Genomic DNA, 25782 nt, shown 5'->3' with positions numbered 1-25782 from the left:
CATTTCTCACTTTCCTTTTCAAAATAATGAGCTACAGAAATGCTACTGCCTTTTTGAACTTTTTTTTTTTTTTTTTTCTTTCTTTTGCGGTACGCAGGCCTCTCACTGCTGTGGCCTCTCCCGCCGCAGAGCACAGGCTCCGGAAGCGCAGGCTCAGCGGCCATGGCTCACGGGCCCAGCCGCTCCGCGGCACGTGGGATCCTCCCGGACCGGGGCACGAACCCATGTCCCCTGCATCGGCAGGCGGACTCTCAACCACTGCGCCACCAGGGGAGCCCCTTTTTGTACTTTTATAAGCAGTAAAATTCAAAGGACTATGGTGGACAGAAAATTTGAATCATAAGCACAATAATAAGAATTTTCTCTTAGTCATCCTTTCCCTATGTGAAAATAGTTTAGCCTAGCATCTATGATCTTATAAACACCAAAATATAAACAAATGTTCCAAGCTGGGAACTAAGTCACTGCTCCTGTTCTAAAGTTGTCTTGAACAGGTCATCAACCAGGCGTGGTAAACCAATGTTTTACAAGTCTTAACAATTTCTGTGCACACCTTTTAAGCTGTACAATCCTTATAAATGTCACGTTTCTTATGAAAATAAATGTCTTCCTCCTGAAAGAGCTGCAAATGAAGAATGCATGTACCAGTGCTATTATTATATGCTACATTTAATAAAACAAAGGGGTAAACTTTAAACATATTTTCAGAAGTTTTATCAGTTGTTTCCATTACAGTGTTCAAGAGAAATGCAGCAATAAATCCCAGGCAACAAATAAAATGTCTCCCACACAGTCTTAAGAGAAATCACAGAACAGTCCAAGGCTTATACATTCAGTTATACCTAAAATATTTTCATTAACCCAAAAGCCATTGTGAAAGTCTCTGCTGATGGAAGATCTCCAATAAACCTACTTTATAAACTGTAAGGTTGGTATTCAGTGTCACTAAAATAGTTGTTGTTTCTGATTATTTCAGGCTGACCAGTTGTAGGCCAGAGCTATGTATGTCAAAGTCACTCACTTAGTTATCAATGTCACTAGTGGAAATTACTTTCCTATGAACAGTTCTGAAATCTTGGCCCCTGGCTAAAGCCAGTTATCGCAAAAGAGTAATAAATCTTGGAAATTGGTGGCCTGTCTCTTCTAATACAAAATATTGAATATTAAAAAACAAACAAACAAACACCTAAGGTTCTGCTTAAAAGGTGAAATAACAGGGCTTCCCTGGTGGTGCAGTGGTTGAGAGTCCGCCTGCCGATGCAGGGGACACGGGTTTGTGCCCCGGTCCGGGAGGATCCCACATGCCGCGGAGCGGCTGGGCCTGTGAGCCATGGCCGCTGAGCCTGTGCGTCCGGAGCCTGTGCTCCGCAACGGGAGAGGCCGCAACAGTGAGAGGCCCGCGTACCGCAAAAAAAAAAAAATGGTGAAATAACAAACACTTCTACAACTTGGAAAATGTACACAAGTTAAAAAGTCATGTATGTTGAGCCACTAAAACTAACGAAGTTAATAAACAAATGAAAAAATAAGGAGGTTATGAAAATACTAAGGAAGTATGGGTATTAGGCTGGAGTGGTAAAAGACTATACTACTGACTTACTAAATCAACTACTGGTGTATGCTCTGAAGGTTCAGTTCAGCTATTTAGCTGTTTATTTACTACCCCAAATTATTCATTAATAGGAATTTCTAAAAGTTATTATACTATAAATATGAGACTACTGTAAGAATTTTACAAGCCTCTTTATAAAGTCTGCAATACTGACTTGATCACAATAAAATCACAACTTTTGCATTTTTCTTTGAGGTACTGTTTCTCATAGTGTGATCTTAGGATCACCTGTGATGTTCCCAGGCCCTTCTCAAGACCTAATGGACCAGAATCTCTGGAATTGAGACCCAGGACCCTAAGTGTGAAACAAAAGTTCTAAGTAAGTCTGCACTGGTTGGAGCTATTGTTTTTACCAGTGCATAAATTTTCAATAAATAGAGCTAGCACAACACAAAAATTAGCCCTCCTGGTGACATGAAATTAAGTTACATGTTATTCAAATTAAGTGAGCTTCTATTCTTGCTTATATATTTTATTAAGCTCTTATAAGATGCTTTGTCTTATGAAACAGTGAAATCACATCTAATTTTATATGGTTGTCTCTTTGGCTTAGCTGCCTATTTTCTATGATCTGAACTCAATGTTCAACTATAATGATTAAACAGTACCACTAAGTTAATCATGATTTTTACCTTTTTTGTCCTGTTTTATTGTGTTTAATTTGAAAAGTTTTCTTTAATCCTTAATAGAAGTGAGGTATAAATTAATCAATAAGTGATCTCAGAGTAGTTCTAGATTGATTCGGACAATGGGAATACCATTTTAACTTCTATTCTCAGAAGTCAACAAATGGCTAATAGGAAAAGAAATTTCACGAAATAGATCCTGAATCTAATATTTAGACTAAGAATTCATGCTCACAAGTATCTATTCAAGTTCAACTAAAGAACTACATTACTATGTATAGAAAGAACAAAGGAATAATTCAGTTAGAAAATCACAATTTTCCAACTATAGTAGTAAAACATGATTCAGGCAAGCATGATCAATAGATGCTAAATCTAAGGGGAAAAGCTTTAATTACAAACAGGATATTTAAAACATCTCAAAGTATTTCCCTATAAATTACTTATTAATTTCCAAAGGAAAAAAGTAAATATGGTAGAGAAACTGAATGACTCTTGAAACAAATAATCAAAATAATGCCAACAATACTTTTAATTTTTATTAAAAATGAAAGAAGTCCAGAAGAACAACTTATATGCAACTAAACAATGGTTTAAATGGCTTTCCTATTCCTATTAAAGCTTTATATTTAAAATGTCTACATGATATGTGCTTCACAGGCTTGAGACTATCAAACTTTACCACCCGTGTGACTTTAGCAGTTTTATTGCATAATGATCCACATAACACTGAATATTTGTCTAGTTTAGCCTATGTCATAAAGTGCTATTCATAGGGCGGAAAGTAACAAAGCTTACTAAACACTGAAATTCTCCAAGGTATTTGCTACTTGGGTCAGGGAAAAAAAGTTAATTTAGCACTACCAGCCTGAATAACAGATTTCCATTTATATACACATGGATATATATATATATAAGATATATATATAATATATATATGAATCTGAATTCCATTTATATATATTTATATATATATCAAAAAAAAGAGCTAAGAGTTTTAGTCAATTAAAATATGTCAAAAGCATCCCAAAATAGTTATTTCTATTAATACTAATGATTAATCCTTGAGAAGGATACATCATCACTAAAACATTAGTTTTATTCCAGCCAAAACTGCATAATCTGAATCTAATCATGAGAAAACACTAGATAAACACAAATTGAGAAACTTTTAACTTCCTCTATTCTTTAGAAACATCAATGTCACAAAAGATCAAGAAAAGCTAAAGAATCGTCCAAATTAAAAAAGCCTAAAGAGATGTGAAAGGTAAACGCAATGTCATCCTTGACTGAGGGGTGTGGGGGAGGACTGCTTAAGGACATTATTGGGACAACTGACAACGTTGCAGTACGGACTGCAGATTAGATACAAGTATTTTCAGTGTTAAACTAGACTTGATAACTGTACTGTGGTTATGTAAGAGAAGGTTCCCAGTTCTAAGAAAGACACACTGAAAGATTAAAGGGTGAAGAGACATTGTCAAAGCAACCCACTCTCGGTTCTGGTGGGGAAAAAAATACTTTATACACACACACAATATAAAGACAAAATGTTAAGATCTGGACAAAATGTTAACATTTTTTAATCTGTGTAAATGGTTTGTGAGCACGTTTTTGTACTATAGTTACAACTTTTCTATAAGTAAAAATTGTTTCAGACTTCCCTGGTGGCACAGTGGTTAAGAATCCGCCTGCCAATGCAGGGGACATGGGTTCAAGCCCTGGTCCAGGAAGATCCTACATGCCACGGAGCAACTAAGCCCATGCGCCACAACTACTGAGCCTGCACTCTAGAGCCCGCGAGCCACAACTACTGAAGCCTGCGCATCTAGAGCCCGTGCTCTGCAACAAGAGAAGCCACCACGATGAGAAGCCTGCGCACCACAACAAGCAGTAGCCCCCGCTCGACGCAACTAGAGAAAGCCCACATGCAGCAATGAAGACCCAACGCAGCCAAAAATAAAATAATTAAAAAAAATTGTTTCAAAGTAAAATCTGATTTTTTTCAAATTAAAAAGAAAAAGAAAGAAAACAATTTGGCAGTAGTACTCAGTAAAGCTGAAGAAGCATACTGTCCAGGCTGGGCAGTTCTACTTGTAGGTATATACCTTAAAGAAACTCTTGACCATATACACAAGGAAGTATATATAAGAATGTTTCTTGTAACTCTGTTTCATATAGGAAGAATTGGAAGCAACCTAAATTGCCATCAATCATAGAATGTATACGTGAATTACAGCATAGTCATTAATGAACACTATGCATTGAATACCTCAATCAGAGCTACACATGTTAAAATGAATAATCCCAAAAGCAATGTTGAGGGGAAAAACTATTGCCAAATGTACATAATAATACCACATTTTTAAAGTACTAAAACATGAAAAATCTTAGATATTTATCAATGCAAATACATGTGTCAAAATATAAAAAGCATTATGAAAACTGAATAGCAAATTCAAAATAATAATTAACTCTGGGGAGTGACCAGTGTAACCTAGGAGGGGTACAGACAGAGCTTCAGTTGTCTCATAACACTATTTCTGTAAGAAAAGAAGCAAACAGCAAAATGCTAAAATATGAGAAAACTGGATGGTGGCTATATGGATATGTATTATTATTCTCTATCATTTGCAGTGTTTCAAAAATATTACCTATCAAATTCTTTTTTAAGACTTTAAAAGTTCTAATTAAACAAAATGAATGCTGAGCAGCTCAGTTCAATCCTCTTGGCCAAAAAGGAGGACCACAATGAAATATAATAAACCAATGTTTAATTAATTTTTACAATATGCAAACACTCTTTGCTATTGTAAACTCGTCAAAACCCACTTTCATTAACTCACACCATGTACTTCAGCCTTTTGTATTACGAATCCCAGCATATGATTATAGATGAGTCAGTCAAGTTTATTTTGTAATATACTTAATTACCCAGCGAATCTCCATTCTCTGTACTGTTTTGCCTCACATTGACTGATTGTGTTCTGCGGTTACCCCTTGCAGGTGAAAATTTCATACCTGGGTTGGCTGATATTTATCAAGGTTAAAGAGGCATTGACCTTCATGGTTACAGCAGAATTCTGAGCAGCATCCGGCCTCCATTGAGACCACAGTGCCTATGGCAGTCACCGTTTCTTCAGCTGCACAGTATTTTTATCAAAGTCAGCCTGTGCAGGCATCGTATGACATAAATGATAACAGAAATGTGCTGCATAGACCAGGGAGAAAAGTATGAAATGCCTTTTAAATTGTTACAAGAAAAGAAACAGTGCTCTACAGTGGAGGAAACTGGAGATCGAAAACAGAGCATCTCAGTTTTTTTCTGCCACTCATTCCTTGTGGCCTTAAGCAACCCACATCCCCTCTCTCAACCTGGGATTACTCATGCGGAGATGACAACGTCCTGCCAACCTCCCAGGATTGGTGCTAGGCCTGAAAGAGATGACACATGCAGAAGTGCTTTGTGAAAGATAAAGCATTCAAAAACCACAAGGTGTGACTGTCATTATTCTGATCCTTTCAGAACCAAAAAATATCCTTGCAAAATGAATACAATAAAGTTCTCAGAAACAGATAAGGAAAATTAATTTGGTAGTTTCAGCAAGCTATGGTTTGTATGTGAGTACACTGCTACAAGAAAATCTCCAAGAGAAAATAAACAGCTGCTAATGATACTTTACTATGGAACTTTGTTCAAAGTTGGAGTACACAAGGAAGTTGAAGGAAGGTATCTGAAGTCCTCTCTTCCAAAATTACTTAAGGACTAATTGGTGATTGCAATTTGTGTGTAAAAATTAAAATGGACACTAGCTGAAAGGGGGTGGCAAGGTGAAGAATGCCAAGAGTTGTTGCTTTCCTTAAAGCAGTGGTTCATTAAGTTTGCTCAATGGACTCCTAGGGTCCCTGAGAACCTTCCAGGAATTCATGATGGCAAAATTATTTTCATAATAATATTAAGATGTTATTTGCCTTTTTGCCGTGTGGTGCAAAAGCACCGATGGGAGAATTGCTGGTGCCTTAGCACAAGTCAACGCCATGGCAGCAAACTGTATTAGTTGTCATTATACTCTTCACTGCCACATACTTGCATGCCTTAAAAGAAACAAACAAAGCTTGTCTCATTTAAGAATGCCCTTGATGAAGCAGTAAAAAAATCTTAATTCTGTTATATCTCAACCCTTGATTCAATTTTTTTTATTGTGTGATAAAATGGTAAATAAAAACAAAGCAATTGCTACATACTAAACTATAAGAGGTGTTTCAAGGAGCAGCACACCTGTGTGGTTTTTTTTTAGTTGCCAGCTGAACTAGCCACTTTTTTCATGCAACACCATTTTTACTTGAAGGAACAACTGACAGACAACCTACAACTTTTCAGACTTGGGTATTGGGCAGGTATTTTGCAAAAATGAGGGAGGTAAATCTTCTAGAAATTTGAAAAACTTCTAATGGCCTCTGGGAGCATAAAAGCTTCCCAGTGCAATTTTTTCTGATTAGATCTGTGGTAATATTAACAAATGGGATTTGTTTATGCTGTATAATGAAATGCATCAATATTTGGAAAATCTACGAAACTCAGTGAATTAACATTTTCTAAATGACCAACAGTTGATGTTACAGTATTATGCCTGGGTGAAGTATTTGTTCAAAGTGCACGGTAGATCAATGGATTTTAAAATAACAAAATACAAAAAATTCATTAATATGTTTATAACTAACTAATCTTTAAGAAATTACCACTTGTTGAATTTCGGTATATTACTAAAGAAGAATGTCCACAGTTATCCAATAGCGCTATGAAAATACTCCTCCCTTCTCTAATCAATCAATGAAATGGGTTGCAACCAAAGAAAAGACAAGAAAAGAAAATGATGTAGAAAGGAGTAGAGTTATGGAATGGAAAGGAAAAGAAATTATCTAATTCTATCACAATTCTTCAACAAGACCTGTGCACATTATAATACATATTGTGCCTCTTACACTTCAGTGTAATTTTGCTTCAAAAAATAGCACTCATAAATGTTGTTCTGTCCTAAGGCTAACTAGAGCCCTTTTGTCCAACTGTGGCAAGCATCCACCTTCCCTTACCCTGTAGTCCTGTGGTCCTTAGTCAGTGGTTGACAGGTATAGAAGGATAAATGTCCAGTTCATTTAACCTGGGTTGGAACAGGGGCATAATTCATACTACAGAACTTCCATGAAATTTTAAACTTCAGCTGCACTTGGACAGGCTTTGCCTGAAATTACACCCCTTCTTTCCCTTCCCAGTCCTGCCTTTCCCATTTATTACTCCCTAACTCGTTTCTCACTTTATTATTTGCAAATAAATCCTCATCTTAGCATCAGCTTCTAGGGAATCCAACATCAAACAGCTAGTTAAGAGCCATTCAGTTATTTGATCAATGCTGCTCTTTGAATTCCTGGTATATGATGATCAACTTGATTATCACAGTAACAGGAAGGTTAGGGTACAATTTCATTTTATATCAACATAATTCTAGCTAAATATAAAGTAAATGAAATGTGAAGGAAGAAATTTTAACTCTGTCAACAAAAAAAAGCAGGCAAATTTTGGTTATTATCTTTGGTTCATTTTCCAGAAAGGGCATGATCACATGTGATATTTGAGTCCACAGCATTGTAACATTCTTTTAGAAAATAGGCTACAAGGAAAAGGAAATAATAGAGCAATACTGTGATGGGACAGAAGGAACAGGACTACATAGAACCACATGAGCAAGATATGGGTCAGGATATGTGTGAAGATAATAATCAGTGGAGAGGAAATGACTGGAAAATGCCAACTTCCAAGGGTTAGTTGACTGGTGAATTGATATCCCTGATGAAACGGGAGGGGTCAGGATAAAAAAGGAATGTAATAGATGAGAGGGCAAATGAGCACACAGAAAATGCTGACATGGAAAAAAGGGAGGGGAAGGAGAGATGAGGTGAGCAACCAGCATTCAAAGGTTCTAGACATCTTTTCTCTGGCACTGGTAGCACAGAAAGCAGCACTCACCAGACACTACTGCCAGTTTCAAGGTACAAAGCCACACCACTATTTCCTTCTCAGCAGTACTCCATTTAGACCAGTGTGCATTTTCTCACACTATTCTGCATTATTCCATTAACATTGCTTCTTTATCTTCTTCCCTTTTTTCTACATTTCAGTTGCTCCCCAAATCATTATGTTAAGAGACCACAAACTTTCTGCTTCTGGTCAACATATGTTCCCAAAAATCAATAAGCAAAGAAGGAAGTGGGATATATCATACACTTTCTACCTGTTTTCTTTTAGGCTTACTGTAAGAGCCAGGGTTTTTTTTGTTGTTTGTTTGTTTTTTTTAGCACCCAAGAGGAAAAAATGCATATTAGAAACCTGTTCTGAACAAAACCATATCTACCTACAACTTCCTTTGCCAGTCTCTAAGGACAATGGTAAAAAGGAATCCCAAAGCATATATGTGTCTATAAAGTCACTGCCTAAAAAGACAAAAACTGAACAGAAACCTTCAATAAGGCTGCTCTCATAATTCTGCCTAAGTCAGGAATGAATCACTTTTAATACTGCAAGCATGTAACAGACATCTGATGATGAGTATGTATGTTTGTCAATACATATCTCTTTACATTTAAATATGTTAACAATAAAGCATTCTTATAAGCAGAATTCTAGCACATACAAGAAAAAAACATATCACATCATAGCCCATTTTAAAGTTAATCCAGATTAGTATTTATAACATATCAAGTGAATCAATACTTCGAAAATTTCTTTCTACTATTAATCTGTTTTCTTATTAGTTGTATTTATTAGAGAGCCTAACATGACCAATTTTGGTTTCAACAGCATGTAGAGATTCCTAAACCACTTCTATTGAAATATAACCCTAGGCCACAGAAATCTATCAGAAATAATGTGAGGATTGGCTTCTTTGGGTTAACCAGGAATCCTCTCATTAAGAGATTATCTGCTGTTGAAATAGTTTCATCTTTGCACTTTATAAAAAAAACTTTATTGAAAACAAAATAATTCTCTTCTCCTGAATTTAAGAGTAAGTACTAGCCACATGATGCCAGCATATAAATTAAAGCCACAGACCTAAAAAGCTGTCAAGGTGGGAACAGGATCATTTGGGACATGTGCCAGGATATAACGTGTGTCTGGCATCAGAGTTACTTAATACAACTAAGTCTGTTTCAATCAATTTGTATCAGGAGAACATTAGGTTATCATTTAAAAAAAAAAATCAGACTCCACAAGAAGAACTTTCCTTTTATGGGGGCAGGGGGGTGGGGGGAGGCAAAAAGCAAAAAGGTCTCTATCTGGAAATATCTTCCAAAAGCCAGGCAGCATGGAGCTTCAAGCACAAGAACCAAAGTAGCTTCCTAATGATCCTGGGGACTAAATGACCAAGACCAGCACATCCCACAGGTCAGCTCTCAAGTATGTGTTGGATGTACAAAGGACTGGGGAACAAGTTGAAGTTCACAGCTGTATCCATTCCCAGAAACTGACCATATATTGAGCGAGTCCAGTGAATTTTGTATGAGACTCCTTAACTTGAGCAAGGGCAGCTTTTCTGCCCCTGAAGCTTTGTCCAAAATGCATAAACATTCTATAGTTATTTACAAAAGAAAGACTATGATTAAATATAGCCTCTGCTCTTACAGTTAGCTATCAATTTTTAAAAAGAAATTTAACAAAGGGCTTCAGCCATTTTAGGAAAGAGGCAATTTATTACATTGTAAAAAAATATGGATATATGTAAAAACAAAAGGTAAAATAATTTATACCTTTCAAAAATGACCAAGACATAACAGTAAGCATTAAAGTACAAAACAGGTAAGTCAACAAGCACTAGCAATGCCAGTTTTTCTTTTAATTACCTACTATTAATGTCACACTAAGCCCTTATTTGTCATATATCTGAAATACTAACAACTTGCCAACACACCAACAGCACACAAACCTTCAGTTCTTCTACTCAGTCACCTTTATTATAAAATAATTTCTCTCGGGCTTCCCTGGTGGCGCAGTGGTTGAGAGTCCACCTGCTGATGCAGGGGACACGGGTTCGTGCCCCGGTCCAGGAAGATCCCACATGCCGCAGTGCGGCTGGGCCCGTGAGCCATGGCCGCTGAGTCTGCGCATCCGGAGCCTGTGCTCCGCAACAGGAGAGGCCACAGCAGTGAGAGGCCCGCGTACCGCAAATAAATAAATAAATAAATAAATAAATAAATAAATAAATAAATAATAAAATAATTTCTCTCCAAATTGATGACATATATTCCAATGGAAACAAAATCAATTCTTAATAATTACATGTTTCATTCTTAAAAAAAACTACTGATTTAAGCAATGCTTAATTTCTGTTTCAAAGAAAATACTGAACATTATTTTTTAAGAATCCTTTCCCTTTTTATATTGAAGAATATAGTTGACTTACAATATTATTCATTTTATACCTAGTAGTTTGTACTTCAAATACTGCAATTATTAAAAGCATCTAAACTATGGGTTAGGATAGTGATACATATGTACCAGCTATGATTTTATCAGCTCTGGCTATGAACATTACAGTCAGGCAATCAAGGAAACCACTTTTTCTTAGAGTTGAAATCCTCCCTGGTTTCTGATAGGAAAGGTCCTGCTGAATGTGCTACACATGTTCCAAATGCTCCCGTATCACCTCACCCCAGGCCCCTCCCAGCCATCTTCCAACTTTCTAGGATAACATGTGTCATTTAAGTGCTTAATTTATCATGGGGAATGACCTCAATGAGGGATAAAATCGGATTTAATGAGGAATTTCCAGGGTGTTTGACTAAAAGAGAAAAGGAATTATTGCATATATTAAAATACTCCATGCCATTAGGGTGCACTAAGCTTTTGCATTTCAAAGGCAAATGTTTGATAAGGTTCAATTAGAAGCATTTTTTTCATTTACTATGTCTAAATATACAGGAAATGTTACATTGGAGAAATGCTCAGAAAAAGCCCAAATGTAAAGAACTGAAGATTATGTAAGCTTTGGTAAAAATCTCTGTGTTACATTTTCTCAGCTCTTAGATGTAATTCCAAAAAGCACCCTGGATAGTGTAGGATGGCTAGCGTATGGTTTATTTTGAGTTTTATGAAACAGGGATTTGCATGTTTTAATAAATTTCTAACCATAACCACAGAAGATCTCTTTAGATTTCACCAAATAGAAACCAAACGATAATGAGCTGATGAAGTAACAAGGTCTTTATTTGTTATGATGGCATAGAAAAGAGAAAGGTGTGCTGAGGGCATTGTTTTAATGATGAAAGTGGGGTACCTGGTGCTCAGTATTCTTCAACACTGGATCATTCTACAACCAATTTAATATACGTGAAGGATAGTTTCTTGTAAATAATTCACTTCTTCACTTCACAAGTACCTACTGAGGTCCGATATCAACTCAAACATTAGCAAGGTCCTCCATACTCTAGATCACATAGGGATCTGAGGAATAAAGAGACTGAAAAGCAAAGAAATGCAGAAGAAAGATCAACGAGATCAAATACTTATTTTACCCTTATTTTTAAAATAGTTTTGATGACACTATTAATATATTATAAAAGTGTTGTATAATTTCAAGAAACCTTAAACTTCATAGCTTATCTTGAAAGAAAATGAATGTGGGACAATGCTAGCTCTGTTTTACAGGAAACTTCAGGCTGAGGTAGAGTTACGTTTACTCATTCATTTCTTCATTCTTTTCTTTTTTCAGTAAGTAATTGCTGTGCACCACTCAGATGCCAAGCTCTGTGTCAAGCCCTAAAGATATTATAATGCTATGATACCCTTTCCTCAGTTTAGTGAGTGGGTGCGGGGGAGAGAGAGAGAGAGAGAGAGAGGCAGTAATCAAACACATTACCAACTATGCAATTACAAAATAAGGTACAATCTAAAGAAAGGAAATGCAGACCTAGGAATATCTGGAACAAAGGAAACTGACTTGGGCTTGGGGTTACTGAGGAAGGGGGACAAAGAAAGTTTTATTTGGAAAAGAAATGCTTGAGTTGGGAGTAAAGAATGGGCAGATGTTGGGCTTCCCTGGTGGCGCAGTGGTTGAGAGTCCGCCTGTCAATGCAGGGGACACGGGTTCGTGCCCCGGTCCAGGAAGATCCCACATGCCGCGGAGCGGCTGGGCCCGTGAGCCATGGCCGCTGAGCCTGCGAGTCCGGAGACTGTGCTCCGCAACAGGAGAGGCCACAACAGTGAGAGGCCCGCGTACCGCAAGAAACAAACAAACAAACAGAAACAACAAAAAAAGAATGGGCAGATGTTAACAGGGGGCAGGCGAGATCCGACAAAAGCAACAGAATCCCTATGATGGGCAGGGATTGGAGGAAGGGAAAAACGAGCGATCACCAAGGAACAAAAATTAACAGTCAACGAAGCTGGAATATAGACAGCTAAGTAAGCAAAGGAATCTGAAAAAGACTTTCACCTCAGGTGACATAGGGACTAACTCTTGAGGAGACCTTCAATGGTCATACAAGTAGACTCAGTAACAAAACAGTTTTAATGCACTGCTGGTAAGGGAAATCTCCAAGTAAGGAAAATCAATCTCTCTCTCACTCTCTCTCAGATCATGCTATTTGTTTTTGTAAAGCAAAGGTTTATAAAAATACAAATATCAGGATAGTGTTTACATCTCAGCAGGAAGACATAATGATAATAAAGATAATGAAGAGGCACCCACAGGGAGATGCAGTGAGTTTTAAGTTGGGGGGCAGATTCGTGGTTGTTCAGTTTTTTGTTTGGTTTGGTTTTTTGGTGTTTTTGTTTGTTTGTTTTACAACTTACAGGTTTTTTTGCATACATTATTTTATTTCAAATGTTACATGAAAATGGGGAGGGTGAGGCTAGAGAGGCAGGCAGATAACAGACGTTATGGGGACATTTAGGCTACCTTAATAACTATGGTCTTCATCTTAAAATAAGTGAAGATAATGAAGGCTATTCACATGATAGTAAACTTGAATTTTCAAAAGATCACTTTGGATCAAGTGGGACAGAAGGTTACATGAAGCTGAGTAGATGAAGAGACACAGGTTAATCAATGCCTGTAGTCGTCCTGGACTCAGATAATGTCACTGGAGATGGACGGCAGTGGATGAACATAAGATCAATAGGTCTTTGTGGTGGAAGCAATATGAGGAATGAGGTAGCAAGAGGTTTCAAGGATAAATTTGAGACATGGCTCTCACACAACTGGATGTGTTGTGGTTGTTCTTCACTAAGATAGAAAACACTGGCAGAGAACCTGGTCCAGTCTGCAATGATGCTGAGTTTGAGGTGCCTTTGAGATATATAGGTGGAGATGTCAGGCAGATAATTAGATGCAGATGTCTGGAGCTCAGATGAGGAATTCGGCACAGCAATCAGATAGGATAGCAGAATGGCAAAAATGCCATTTTTTAAAATAACATATCTAGCCTAAAACAGTACTTAAGAAACGTAAATTAAGAAAAAGTTATGAAATATATACAGATTTTAGATCGCTTACGTTCAACTCACAGTAATATTCTATTGCGTTTGTTATTCCTTTGGTTTTAAAATAGTGAAAGAATTAATTAAGGTACAAGACATTAGCGTTAACCAATAAACATATTCTCCTTAACCAGTTTATCAGATTAGCCAACTAGTAATATATTGGAGTTTGGAAGGAATAAAGAAAGAATATATTTAAATTTTGCACCCAAGCAACAAAGAATTTCAAGTCACCTTAAGGGACAAAAACATTCTCAAGACAACACTTGGGACCACAAGGCAGAACTTAAGAGGAGTTAGTTTAACAAAGAATGCAACTGGAATCTTCTATAATAATAAATATCATAATAAAGGAGTTAATAGTTTTGGACGGTGACATACAAAAGGAATTATACTAGTCACAAACAAAACATATGCTCACTTCCAGCAGCTCTTTAATAAAATATTTAGGTTACATTGCTATTTCAAGGATCACACTGTCCCTGAAAGAATCACATTCGTACACATCCAAAAACCCATAGGTTAGTATGTCTTATGTTTTACTTTAGTTTAAAACAGTAATCTGGAAAAAGACTTTGGGTTTTCATTTTGCAAGAAAATAACACACAAAGCAAATGAGGAAATTAACTCCACCCTGCCTTTTTAAAGATAATATGGTAGGTAAATAAAAATTTTGATAGAGATTTTCTTAAACACTTTAATAAACAATACAAGATTTCCTTAAAAGAAAAACAGCTAAATAAGTGGTGTATGGGTGTACATGCAAAACCCAAGGAAAAATATTTATAAAACTAAAACCAAGAATTGTTCACAAGTCCTACAGCAATCAAATTACTTGGTCTGTCTACCTTTCCAAGTATTTAAAAACTGTCATCTAACATAACACAAAGCTGTCTCCATTTTTCAAATGGTTAAGGTAAATTATTCTGATATTTACACCATCACATATTTCCTACTACTATAAACAATGCATGAAAGCTTAGCAAACTTCACTTCATGCCTGGAAATGAAAATCGTCAAATGGCAAACCCCATCTTGCATAACTTTAGCCTTTACTCTAACTACCACACAGGTTTTCTTTGGTTCTTCCAAAAAGGCCAGTTCGTTCCCTCCTTAGGGTACAGTCCTCCTTCAGTATCTGTGGGGGGATTGGTTCCAGGACCACTCATGGACACCGAAATCCGCAAATCTCCGGTCCGTTATATAAAATGACATGGTACAGTCGGCCTTCCTTATCCCCAGATACAAAATCTGTGGATACAGAGGGCTAACTACATGTACATAGCCTTTCTCCCAAATCTTGATGGAGCTAAATAACTCTTCAGCATCCATCAGATCTCTGCTCAATTTTACTTCCCCAATGAAGCCTTCCCTGCTTGCTCATTCTCAGGTGGGTTGCTGCCTCTCTCATAACACACTGTTCTTTTCCTCACACCAGTTGTCAACTTAGTGTGTTTCTTTGTTTAATCTGTCTTCCCCAACACAGGATAAGTGTCATAAGGGAAATATATCCATTTCATCTGCCAAGAGCAACACATATGTTAGGGGCTTAGTAAATATTTATTAACTGAAAATGAATGAATCAACGATGACTGAGTAAATGAGCAAAATAAAGTAAGTCAGAGAATCATGAATAAATACTACTATAATGCTCATTAAAACAATTTTTAAGGGCTTCCCTGGTGGCGCAGTGGTTGCGAGTCCGCCTGCCGACGCAGGGGACACGGGTTCGTGCCCCGGTCCGGGAAGATCCCACAGGCCGCGGAGCGGCTGGGCCCGTGAGCCATGGCCGCTGAGCCTGCGCGTCCGGAGACTGTGCTCCGCAATGGGAGAGGCCACAACAGTAAGAGGCCCACATACCGCCAAAAAAAAAAAAAAAAAAGTTTTTAAAGTGGAGACACTTTGAAAATAACTGAGATACTCCTCTAAGAATTTCTCACAGAATATCATATAATACAACTGTCAAGTATAGTAATTTCTTCTATAAGGAATACTGTCAAATTTCAGAGTGCCTTCTAGAAAGTCAAGTTGAATCGTAAGACAATTCAAAGTGGAAAACAGAGAAAAAACTCCTCAAAAATAAAAACCCCGACTAAACAAAATCATTTTCACACACAAAAAGATTCAATATCACACATGATACAAAAGAAATAATAAATGTGGAATGAATGAATACATGCCTAATATTCCTACAGCTATTTTCTTCACAGTTTTTAGTGTAGACCAAAAAAACGTGAATTTACATAACGACACTTCAATTATCCTTCTTATGAAATTTAGATAGAAGTTAGGATGTAGAATTTTTGCCAGTGTGTTTGCTTCTGTGGACCTAGAAGCAGTTTAGAATGTCAGGAACAAAGAATCTTCAATTTAAAGCATTCACAAGCACCAATAAAAATAGCTTACAAATCTCATAGAAATGCATACTTTTTTCCTAATTAATTCACCATACTGACTCATTTGGGGGGCTTTTTTCATAAAAAAAAAAGAAAAGAAAAATCGAAAGGTGTAGAGTTGGTGGGGTGGGATGAACTGTGCTCCCGGTGGAAGCAGAGGAGCCCAGGGGGAACCATGGTAGTTCTCATGGTAGTGGGAACCAGTACAGTGGTAGCAGCTGGACTGACCATTGCTGCTGCAGGATTTGCAGGCTGTTACGCTTTGCAAGCCGTGAAGCATATGGAGCCTCAAGTAAAACAAGTTTTTCAAAGTCTACCAAAATCTGCCTTCAGTGGTGTCTATTACAGAGGTGGGTTTGAACCCAAAATGACAAAACGGGAAGCAGCATTAATACTAGGTGTAAGCCCTACTGCCAATAAGGGAAAAATAAGAGATGCTCATCAATGAATTATGCTTTTAAATCACCCAGACAAGGGAGGATCTCCTTATATAGCAGCCAAAATCAATGAAGCTAAAGATTTACTAGAAGGTCAAGCTAAAAAATGAAGTAAATGTATGATGAATTTTAAGTTCTTATTCATTTATGTATATGAGTACCAGCTTTTTATAATAAAATGCCTCAAAGCTTAAAAAAAAAAAAAGAAAAAAGAAAAAAAAATCACTTAGTTGTATATGAACTCAGGAGCCATCACTTGGGAGACCTCAGCTCAGTGGGAAAGTAACACAGACAGCACACCAGAGATGGACTGGTAAGGTGGCTTCTGAAGTAAACCCAATCTGTCTCTGAAATGTTCAATTTCCCAAACTAACAAATTTCTTTCTTCTTTCCTCTTCCTTTTTCTCTTCTTCCATGATTTACTGATTTAATACTATATATGAGAGCCTTATATATGGTACACACTCAATAACTTAATATTATAAAAGCCTGAAAGATTGGAGATGCAGAAAAGCATCACTTGCAAGCTGGTAGAGACAGATAAAACAGGGCAGGGGTGATTCCAGGGTCAGTCTAGGAACAGAATCCAGCAGCTGCCTGCCTTTTAAGCCCCCACTCCAAATGACCTAAAAGAAGAATATGAGTGATAAAAGATCTGTTAGAAGGTAAAATAGTCATGTGGGAAAATAGCTTTTATGATGTAAGCTGAACTGAAAGCTGACCCAATATAGACATGTTACAGAGAAAAATTATTCTAATTTTTTTTTATAATTTGTAATAGTGGTGGTGGATGGAAAAGTCAAGGTTTTGCAATCAGACAGACCTAGTTTGAGTCTAAATTTTGCCACTTATTAGCTGAATGACCTTGATTAAGTTCTTTAAATTCTCTGAATCTTAATTTTCACATCTGTAAAAATAAGAATAACAACTGGGCTTCCCTGGTGGCGCAGTGGTTGAGCGTCCGCCTGCCGATGCAGGGGACACAGGTTCGTGCCCTGGTCCGGGAACATCCCGCATGCCACGGAGTGGCTAGGCCCGTGAGCCATGGCCGCTGAGCCTGCGTGTCCGGAGCCTGTGCTCCGCAACAGGAGAGGCCACAACAGTGAGAGGCCCGCGTGCCGCAAAAGAAAAAAGAATAACTACCTTTCAGAATTATTCTGAAAATTAAGTGGGAATGCGTGTAATACTTGCCATAATTGCAATAATTGTAGCTTTCATCATCAGAGTGGAGGAGGAGTAGAGAAGATCAAGACGTACCCCCCAACCTAGCTGAAGAAGATGAATCAGGCTTGTTGTCATTACGTCCAAAGCAGCAGCAACCCTTCCAGGGCCTCTGCCTCAGAACATCTTCCTCATACGCAAATTTGGACTCATTCCAGGTCTCTGCCAATTGGAACGAGAATGACTGGCTCAAATCCCCATTAAATTCAACACTATCCTGTAGCCAGTTTGCTATTCAAGCTACAGCTGTGACTAAATACTACCTACTGTCCCTGAAACCACCCCCTTCATTTATTTGCCTTACACAAATAGACTTTATTATGTACAGCATTCAGTATGATCAGACCCTGAAGCCAATATTCAATATCCTAGACACTAATTTCAACAAGGCCTAATTTATGCAAATTAAACACTGTACCACTTTCCACTGTTAATTTTCACAGACTTAATACAATTAGAATATAAGGTTCTGACACTTAATGACAAGACAAATCATGCAAGAATTATGAACACCTTCTTTGTTAAATCTACCGTATTTATCAAAATATGGAAAACAAAAATAACATTCTCTTAAGGCAAGGGTTCTAAAATTAGGTCTAGGTGATTGTAACTGAAAACAGACAATTCATAATGCAACCTATCAACCCGTTAAGACCAACTCTTTTTGTAATTTTTCCCTCTGATGACCCTCTATGAAATTCAGAAAACTTAATCTCCCACATTTTCAACTGCTTATTTTTTACTGCCAACTCCCATCAATTTGGCAAGTAGATGAGAGCAGTAATCACTGGAGAAAATGTAGGAGGAAAAAAATGAGCCAAATCAACTGATTTTGTTTCGATAGTCTATTTAATCTGCACAATGAGTCAGCCCACGTGTTCCTACTAAATGTAATTAAGTGTATTTTGTAATTTTTGCTTTAAAAAAAGAGGTCTTGTGTATAATAAAACACCTTGTGTCCTTAAATAACAGTGGTAGAAATAGTTGCTAAGGTGATAGTTTGGGATTAGCATCTTATTTTCACAATAATGAATGTTTTGACTTCGACTATGAATAGATTTCCTTATCAGTACAATCAAAATTCAATTTGAATAAAGTTTTGGTAGTGGCTTTTAAGGAGACAAAGTACATCAATAATATATAATGTTTCCTTAAGGATACACAGTTACTGCTATGTTTCCATTTCTTCTAGTCAAAAATCAATGTCACACTAGGCCATAATGAATGGCTGCTTGCCAGCTGCACTTAACTGACTGAAACTCATCATTCCTTTAAAATCTATTCTTCTAGCAAGAGTAATTTAATAACTTGACTTAAGTTTGTGATTTGATTCAGACATATAATCTAACCATGGTATGGAAAGTAAGGGAAAAAGGCTGTCTTGATTAGTATTACAGATGTTTACAACATAGCCAATTTTTAAAGGAAGGACAGAAACTACAGTCATTTATTAGATACAGATTCACACCTGTTGTCTGTCATGTTTCAAACCCCTAGGTGTGAGATTTAGTCAAGGCAAATGAAAATGAAGAAGGACCAGCTGCAAAACATGATTTTGTTCTCATACAGTAATTAAAAGGAAAAACTGCACAACGTGTTGTATCTATGACAATCCCATTTTTTCATGTCAAGGACAGTTCCATTTTCTTTTAACAGATTTGTGTTGCTGTCAAGTCTGTTATAAAGGCTAGTACTCACAAGTCTAAGCTATGGACCTACTTTATAGTTTTGGTAGTCTCTCCAATTAGCTTTGCCAAATTTCTTTCTAAAGCATGCTAGTGGCGTGTCAGAAAAAGTAAACATCATCATTCCCATTCCAACCCCCACTCCTAAGTCTCTGCCACAATGAACTGTTTATCAACAGCACATTAGACATCAGACCTTATACTTTATGAACACTAAATGCTTTTAAAAGGTAAACCATAGAGCACCTAAAACACATGTGGTACAATAGTAACAGCACATCAGCACAGGTCAACCCTACAGTGTTATGTGCACATTCTTGCTCGAAACACCTTAAGGTAACAATACCTTATGTTTTTATGTTTGAATTAGACAAACATTTAATTCACATTTGCATCTAATTTTTTTTTTTTTTTTTTTTTTTTTGCGGTACGCAGGCCTCTCACTGTCGTGGCCTCTCCCGTTGCGGAGCACAGGCTCCGGACGCGCAGGTCCAGCGGCCACGGCCCATGGGCCCAGACGCTCCGCGGCATGCGGGAACCCCCCAGACCAGGGCACAAACCCGCGACCCCTGCATCGGCAGGCGGACTCTCAACTACTGCGCCACCAGGGAAGCCCTGCATCTTATTTTCTAAAACTATTAATTTAATATGCTTTTGAATATTATGAATAAGAGTGTATTCATCTAAAACATGTTAATATACTCCAAGTCACCATGGGTGTGCCTCATTTGAGGAAAATAACAATTCTAATTTATAAACAGATCTTTCCAAAAAAAAAAAAAGGTCGCTTTAAACACATTCACCACTGTTTTCAATCATGTATCAAATTGAAAATATGATCTGCTTTGTCAAAACTTTATCTCTATTGGAGACAGTGAGTAGAAAGGAAGGGTGAAATACATAAGCTTTGGAGCTAGATAGACAGAGATGTAAATACTCGCTCTACAACTTACTAGCTGTGTGATTTGAGGGTAAGTCACTTAACAGTTCTAAATGTTAATTTTTTCACCTGTAAAAAAGGAGATAATATTTACTTCAAGTTAAATAACACACGTAAAGTGTCTAGCAAGAAAAAAACAATGTATAAGAAAATTAATGCCAACTTAGCCTACTTACATGAAATGATTGTTACTGACAGTATAACTGACCACAGTAGCATTTATGAATCAAGGAAGCAAAGTGCTACTTATTATGGCATTTATAGTTAAGGACCAAGGTCTAAGCAAATGTATGCTCAGTTTTCACTTTTATCTTTATATGTAAGTACAAAGTACATGCCATATGCACACACATACATACATACACAAATATATGTTTTCCACCAAGGAGGAAACTACCAGATTTTCTATGTCTCCAGATGATTTATGCACCAAATAACTTGAAGCACTTTAATGGACACTTTAATAAATACACCTTAATGGACAAAAAAAAAAAAATTTTTTTTTTTTTTTACAGTCAATGAAAGGAGGTGCTTACAGGTATTGCTTAGGTATTTGAAGCCTGTAGCAAAAAACATATTGTTAAATTTCAAAATGTCCTAACATTGTATATGGAAAATATGATTCACCTAACCCTTAACCAATCTATGAAACAGGTTTTCTTTCCAGATCATGAAGAAGTATTCACTGAAAGGGCTGTGCATTGTAGAACTATTTTGGTGTTTTTTTGTTTGTTTGTTTGTTTTTTAAGTGGAGGCTAAAATGAAAAGAATAATTCAGAAAATAGAATATTTATTTCCCTTACCATAAACTTTTGCTGAATACACTAGGGAATTAGAGACAGCAAAAGAGAGCAGGATGAGGACAGGTGTATGTTGCTCAGCTATCACTCAGATCATCAATAAATCAATCCCTTTGAGATTTTGATTTTAACATACAGCTGAAGTATATCAGCTAGGAAAGAATCCAATCTCTTCCAAGATTATTTATAACAAAGCACTCCTAACTGAAGTCCAATTTGTTTGTGGAATTGCAGTCATTCTGATTCAACTAAACAATAAATGAAGCTGCCTTTAATAGCTCCAACTCTCGAGCATAAAAGAAAACAAAAGGGAACTGCATGACAACAATACTTCACAACCCAGGGGCCCAGATGATTTTCATTTCCAAGCAGTTACTGAAGTGGAGAAAAAAATCTAACAGGCCACAGAGAACAATTCATTCACCTGAACTGCCCGTGCATCAGCTGTATTTCACATAGTGAGCCATTCATGTTATGCAAATGAGCTAGCTGGGGCGTTTTTTGTTTTTTTTTTAACCATTTCTCTTAGTTCTGAAAGCCTCGTGCATCACCAAATTTCCAGACATGTCAGATGACCACTCTAAATGCTCCTCCAACTCAACCAAAGCCAAAAGCACAGCTAGACCATGACTACTGATTGAAGGAGAGCAAATTTGGGAGGCTAGGAACAGGAACATGCTAGAATTTTTCCAAAAAGCAAAGAGAAGTAAACGTATAAATATTCCTCAATGAATTAAGTTTGGGTTCTGACATACTATTATCTTCCATAATGATTCAATTATTTAGAAACAACCTATCATCCTGTCTTCCATAACCATTTCTTATTTTGTTATATTTAGTAAGCTGTATTTTACTAGGGAAGAGGACTGTATGATATTTTTTTGTCCTATAACAAATCTTTTTGTGCACTTTTCTTCTGACTCAAGTGTCTAAAGGTGAAAAATACTGTTACCGAAAAACCTGCCTTATTCTTTTTATGCCAAGTAAACAGCAGTTCACTTCAGAAGAAACAGCATTTTTTAAGCTTGATGTTGCCTTGTTCACTTGCCATTCAATCATTCCAGAAATATTTATTATGCTGAATATGAAATATATATTTATTAATATGTTGAATTATGAAATACTTATGCTGAAAGTGTTCACCATCACTAGTAATTCTCCACCTAAATCTCTTATAGAATTAAAAGCTGCAATATAACTGAAGCAAATTGTCAGGAACAAACACTGCACTAGCAAATTCTCAAGTTGTTAAGGTTGATATTCTTGCATGGAGAGGAGTCATTTCAACAACAGATCTTAAAGTCCTTCCTGTATTGGGCTATAATCCTATATGACAGGGAGCTTACATCCATTACAGAAGTAAAATTTTCAACTTTAGAGAAGTAAAAGACTTAACTCCGTACATCTGCTTCTTGTTACTAAAAATTTACAAACTGCTTCTAAAGATAAAAGCTGTCCATTTGGGGGAACAGTACTATTTCTATTGAACTTCCATCTTACATCTAAAAACATAATGCCACTCTGTCACTGCTTTCTTCATGTGTCTTATTCCCTAATACCAGATCTGCTCTGAAGGCCCACCTAGTATACTCTCTTCTAACAAAACACCTCATATCTGTGAAAGCTATGACAAGAACAGAAAAGAGAAACAGAATTTGCTTTAACAAAAGAAGAAGAAAACATATCTCAGAATCTTACCAATAATCACTGTTTTTTTTTTAATTTATTATTTTATTTTATTTTTGGCTGCATTGAGTCTTCGTTGCTGCACACGGGCTTTCTCTAGTTGCAGCAAGTGGGGCTACTCTTTGTTGTGGTGTGTGGGCTTCTCATTGCGGTGGCTTCTCTCATTGCAGAGCATGGGCTCTAGGCACGCAAGCTTCAGTAGTTGTGGCACACAGGCTCAGTAGTTGTGGCTCGCGGGCTCTAGGGCACAGACTCAGTAGTTGTGGTGCACAGGCTTAGTTGCTCCGTGGCATGTGGGGTCTTCCTGGACCAGAGCTCGAACCCGTGTCCCCTGCATTGGCAGGCGGACTCTTAACCACTGTGCCACCAGGGAAGCCCTCATCGCTTCTTAAAGTAGGTCATTCAAGAGTATGAAGAATGATCTTCCTCTCTATCTCAAACTCACATGAAGGATTCTCTCCCTCAGGAATGGGTTCAAATGAAGCAATGGTTATTCATCTGGTGGTAGGGATGACCATATATCACGTAAAAGGTAAGCATCATCAACCAACAAGAGAAAGTCAAAGAGTGTGCGTGTGTGTGTGCATGCACATGCACACACCCGCATTGATGAATGGGTATGGGGCCATTAGAAATATGCCAATGAAAAAAATTCTCAATTGAGCAGTATCAACTCAGACTTGGCAAACAGATTACAGAGATACGAAAGTATTATGACAGATGAGCAAGCTCCCTAAATATTGTCACAAGGGTATTTTAAATAGCTGTTACAAGATTTGAGAAGATAAAGGTTAGTGGACATTGCCATTGGAAAAGGGATAAAGGACAGGGAATAACTTGTGATGGAGGGCAGGAAAGGAAACGAATACCAGCCTCTAAAGAATAATACGTGGCTCCAACACTGCATTAGGCTCGAGCCAACACTAAATTGGGCATTTTGAACATTTGAATTAAAATTATATTTCTGAGAACCCGTGAAGAGTCTATTTAAAATTAGTAATACTGGCACAATATGAAGATAATTATTCAGAGATATCTTTTGATATTGTTTCAGATTTATGAACTTGTTTTTTCCAAGTCCCAATCGTTAGAAAATTGTGTTTTCTATTATTATTCTAAAACCTTAGAGTCTCGCTGGAAATATATTTAAAGAGTTACTAGTTTCTAAGATCGACAATATCATTATTTACAAGAACGACGATTTAGTTTGAGTCTATATAAAATGTTTTCTAAAGTAAAAATGATATGATGAGCATTAAAAAATTTCACAAATTTTACTAATGTTGCCTAGGCTTCCTCTAATTTCTACAAATGTTTCCAACTTTATTGTAAGTGGAAAATATGGTAAGAAAGAGAATATGGAAGATAAAAGACATTGTAATCCAATAAAATTCTTTGTGATAAAAGGTCTCGCCTAGAGTATTTACAGGAAGCAAGAAGAGGAAGAGGAGGGGTAGGGGAGGAGGTGGGGGGATGCAGTGGGACATGGTTGGGGGAGGTCTATCGTTCCTCCACTAAAATGAAACCCTTCCCCAAATGTAAACTACCTAAAGGTCAATGCCAAGAGGGAACTATGACTCATAAATGACACGAGAAAAACTTAAGAATCATTTACTAAATGAATATTCACCTGCAGTGAGTTGGGTATAGAGTGCAACAAAGATGGCGCCTGTCAGGTCTCAACGCGCCCTCAGCCAGGCATGGTGGGCAAGCTAAGAAGAGCGAGTGTGAGGAAGGCTGTCCAGGGAGGAGGAGGACAATGTGAAGCCAGATGAACGAGGGTGGGCGAGTGCTCCAGACATCAGAACACGCAAGGCTCAGAGGTAAGAAGCTAGATGTGATTCTGCTTGGCTGTGGGGACTGCCAGAAAATAAAGCCCTTTACAGAAAGGCAAAGCCAAGGTCATGAAAAGCAACATCAATGATATGTGGAAGGAACCCCTCCAAGAGCTTTTTGTCAGGGGAATCTAAAGATTGTGTTTCAGCAAAATCATACAAACTAATTGGGGTCAAAGTTAGTTACCAAAGAATCACAAAATATGTATCAACTTGTATTAAGGCTCTCAAAACCTGCTACAAACAACTTTATCTAAAGTCAGACAAGTATTTAGGCCAAAGCTCATGAAGTCAAATGCTTTCAAAAGCCAGGCAAGTAATATAAGCAAGTGAACAGGCCCAGTGGTGCCCTTAGTGAACTCAGGAGGACTTGCGATGATAACTCAGCCCCCAAAACCACTGCCAGGCAGAGTTTTAGGTGTAGCATGCCCTGATATAACGTTTAAAGAAAACCAGAAATCAAGACTCTTAGGTGAAATACATTAATTTTTAAACACCACCAACTAAATCAATGTTTCTCAAAATGCTAAAGTACCACACGAAAATATTTGCAGAAATTATGTAACTCCACAGATAGCAAGATCATTTAGAACAAATTCATTAAGACACAGAGTACAGGTATCAAGTTATCTCAGATTTGAGCTAAACATTTTTTCCCCAAATACCTTCATTGGAAGAGATTTCTGAGTGAAAAATTTTGCTTTGGTGGCTATTAATGGCAGAGAAAAGTAAGTTAACCTGTTCTCATTTGGGCAGAAATCTGTTTGCCTTTGTTTGGTTTGAATTTTCTCATCTCAAAGTAAAGTGGATGGTCCTAAGCATTCCGGAATGATCCTAAAAGCCTTTGAATATATGCAAATCTGCAAAGAGGAAAGCTTAAAAATATAGACCATAGCCATTATGGAACATTTTTTAATTCACCTATCAATCTCTGATGTGGTAAACAGAAATGAACAAAAGGATGCTATTTCATGGATGACACTCTGAAATGGGACATTTCACTGCCCAGTACTG

At 37.2% G+C, this 25782-nt stretch overlaps 1 protein-coding gene and 1 pseudogene across 2 annotated transcripts in view; one reads left to right on the top strand and one right to left on the bottom strand.

Moving 5' to 3' along the window:
* The window catches only part of IMMP2L (inner mitochondrial membrane peptidase subunit 2), a 935747-nt gene that overhangs the window by 596163 nt on the left and 313802 nt on the right, over positions 1 to 25782 (bottom strand). The gene's annotated exons all lie outside the window — the stretch shown is intronic.
* On the top strand, positions 15834 to 16991 carry LOC111179454 (mitochondrial import inner membrane translocase subunit TIM14 pseudogene; annotated as a pseudogene).

Source organism: Delphinapterus leucas, chromosome 9, assembly GCF_059928025.1.
Source record: "Delphinapterus leucas isolate spDelLeu-1000000601 "Yukka" chromosome 9, BTC_Dleu_Yukka2, whole genome shotgun sequence".
In the NCBI taxonomy this organism is placed as follows: Eukaryota; Metazoa; Chordata; class Mammalia; order Artiodactyla; family Monodontidae; genus Delphinapterus; species Delphinapterus leucas.
This window is presented reverse-complemented; position numbering and strand designations above follow the sequence as displayed.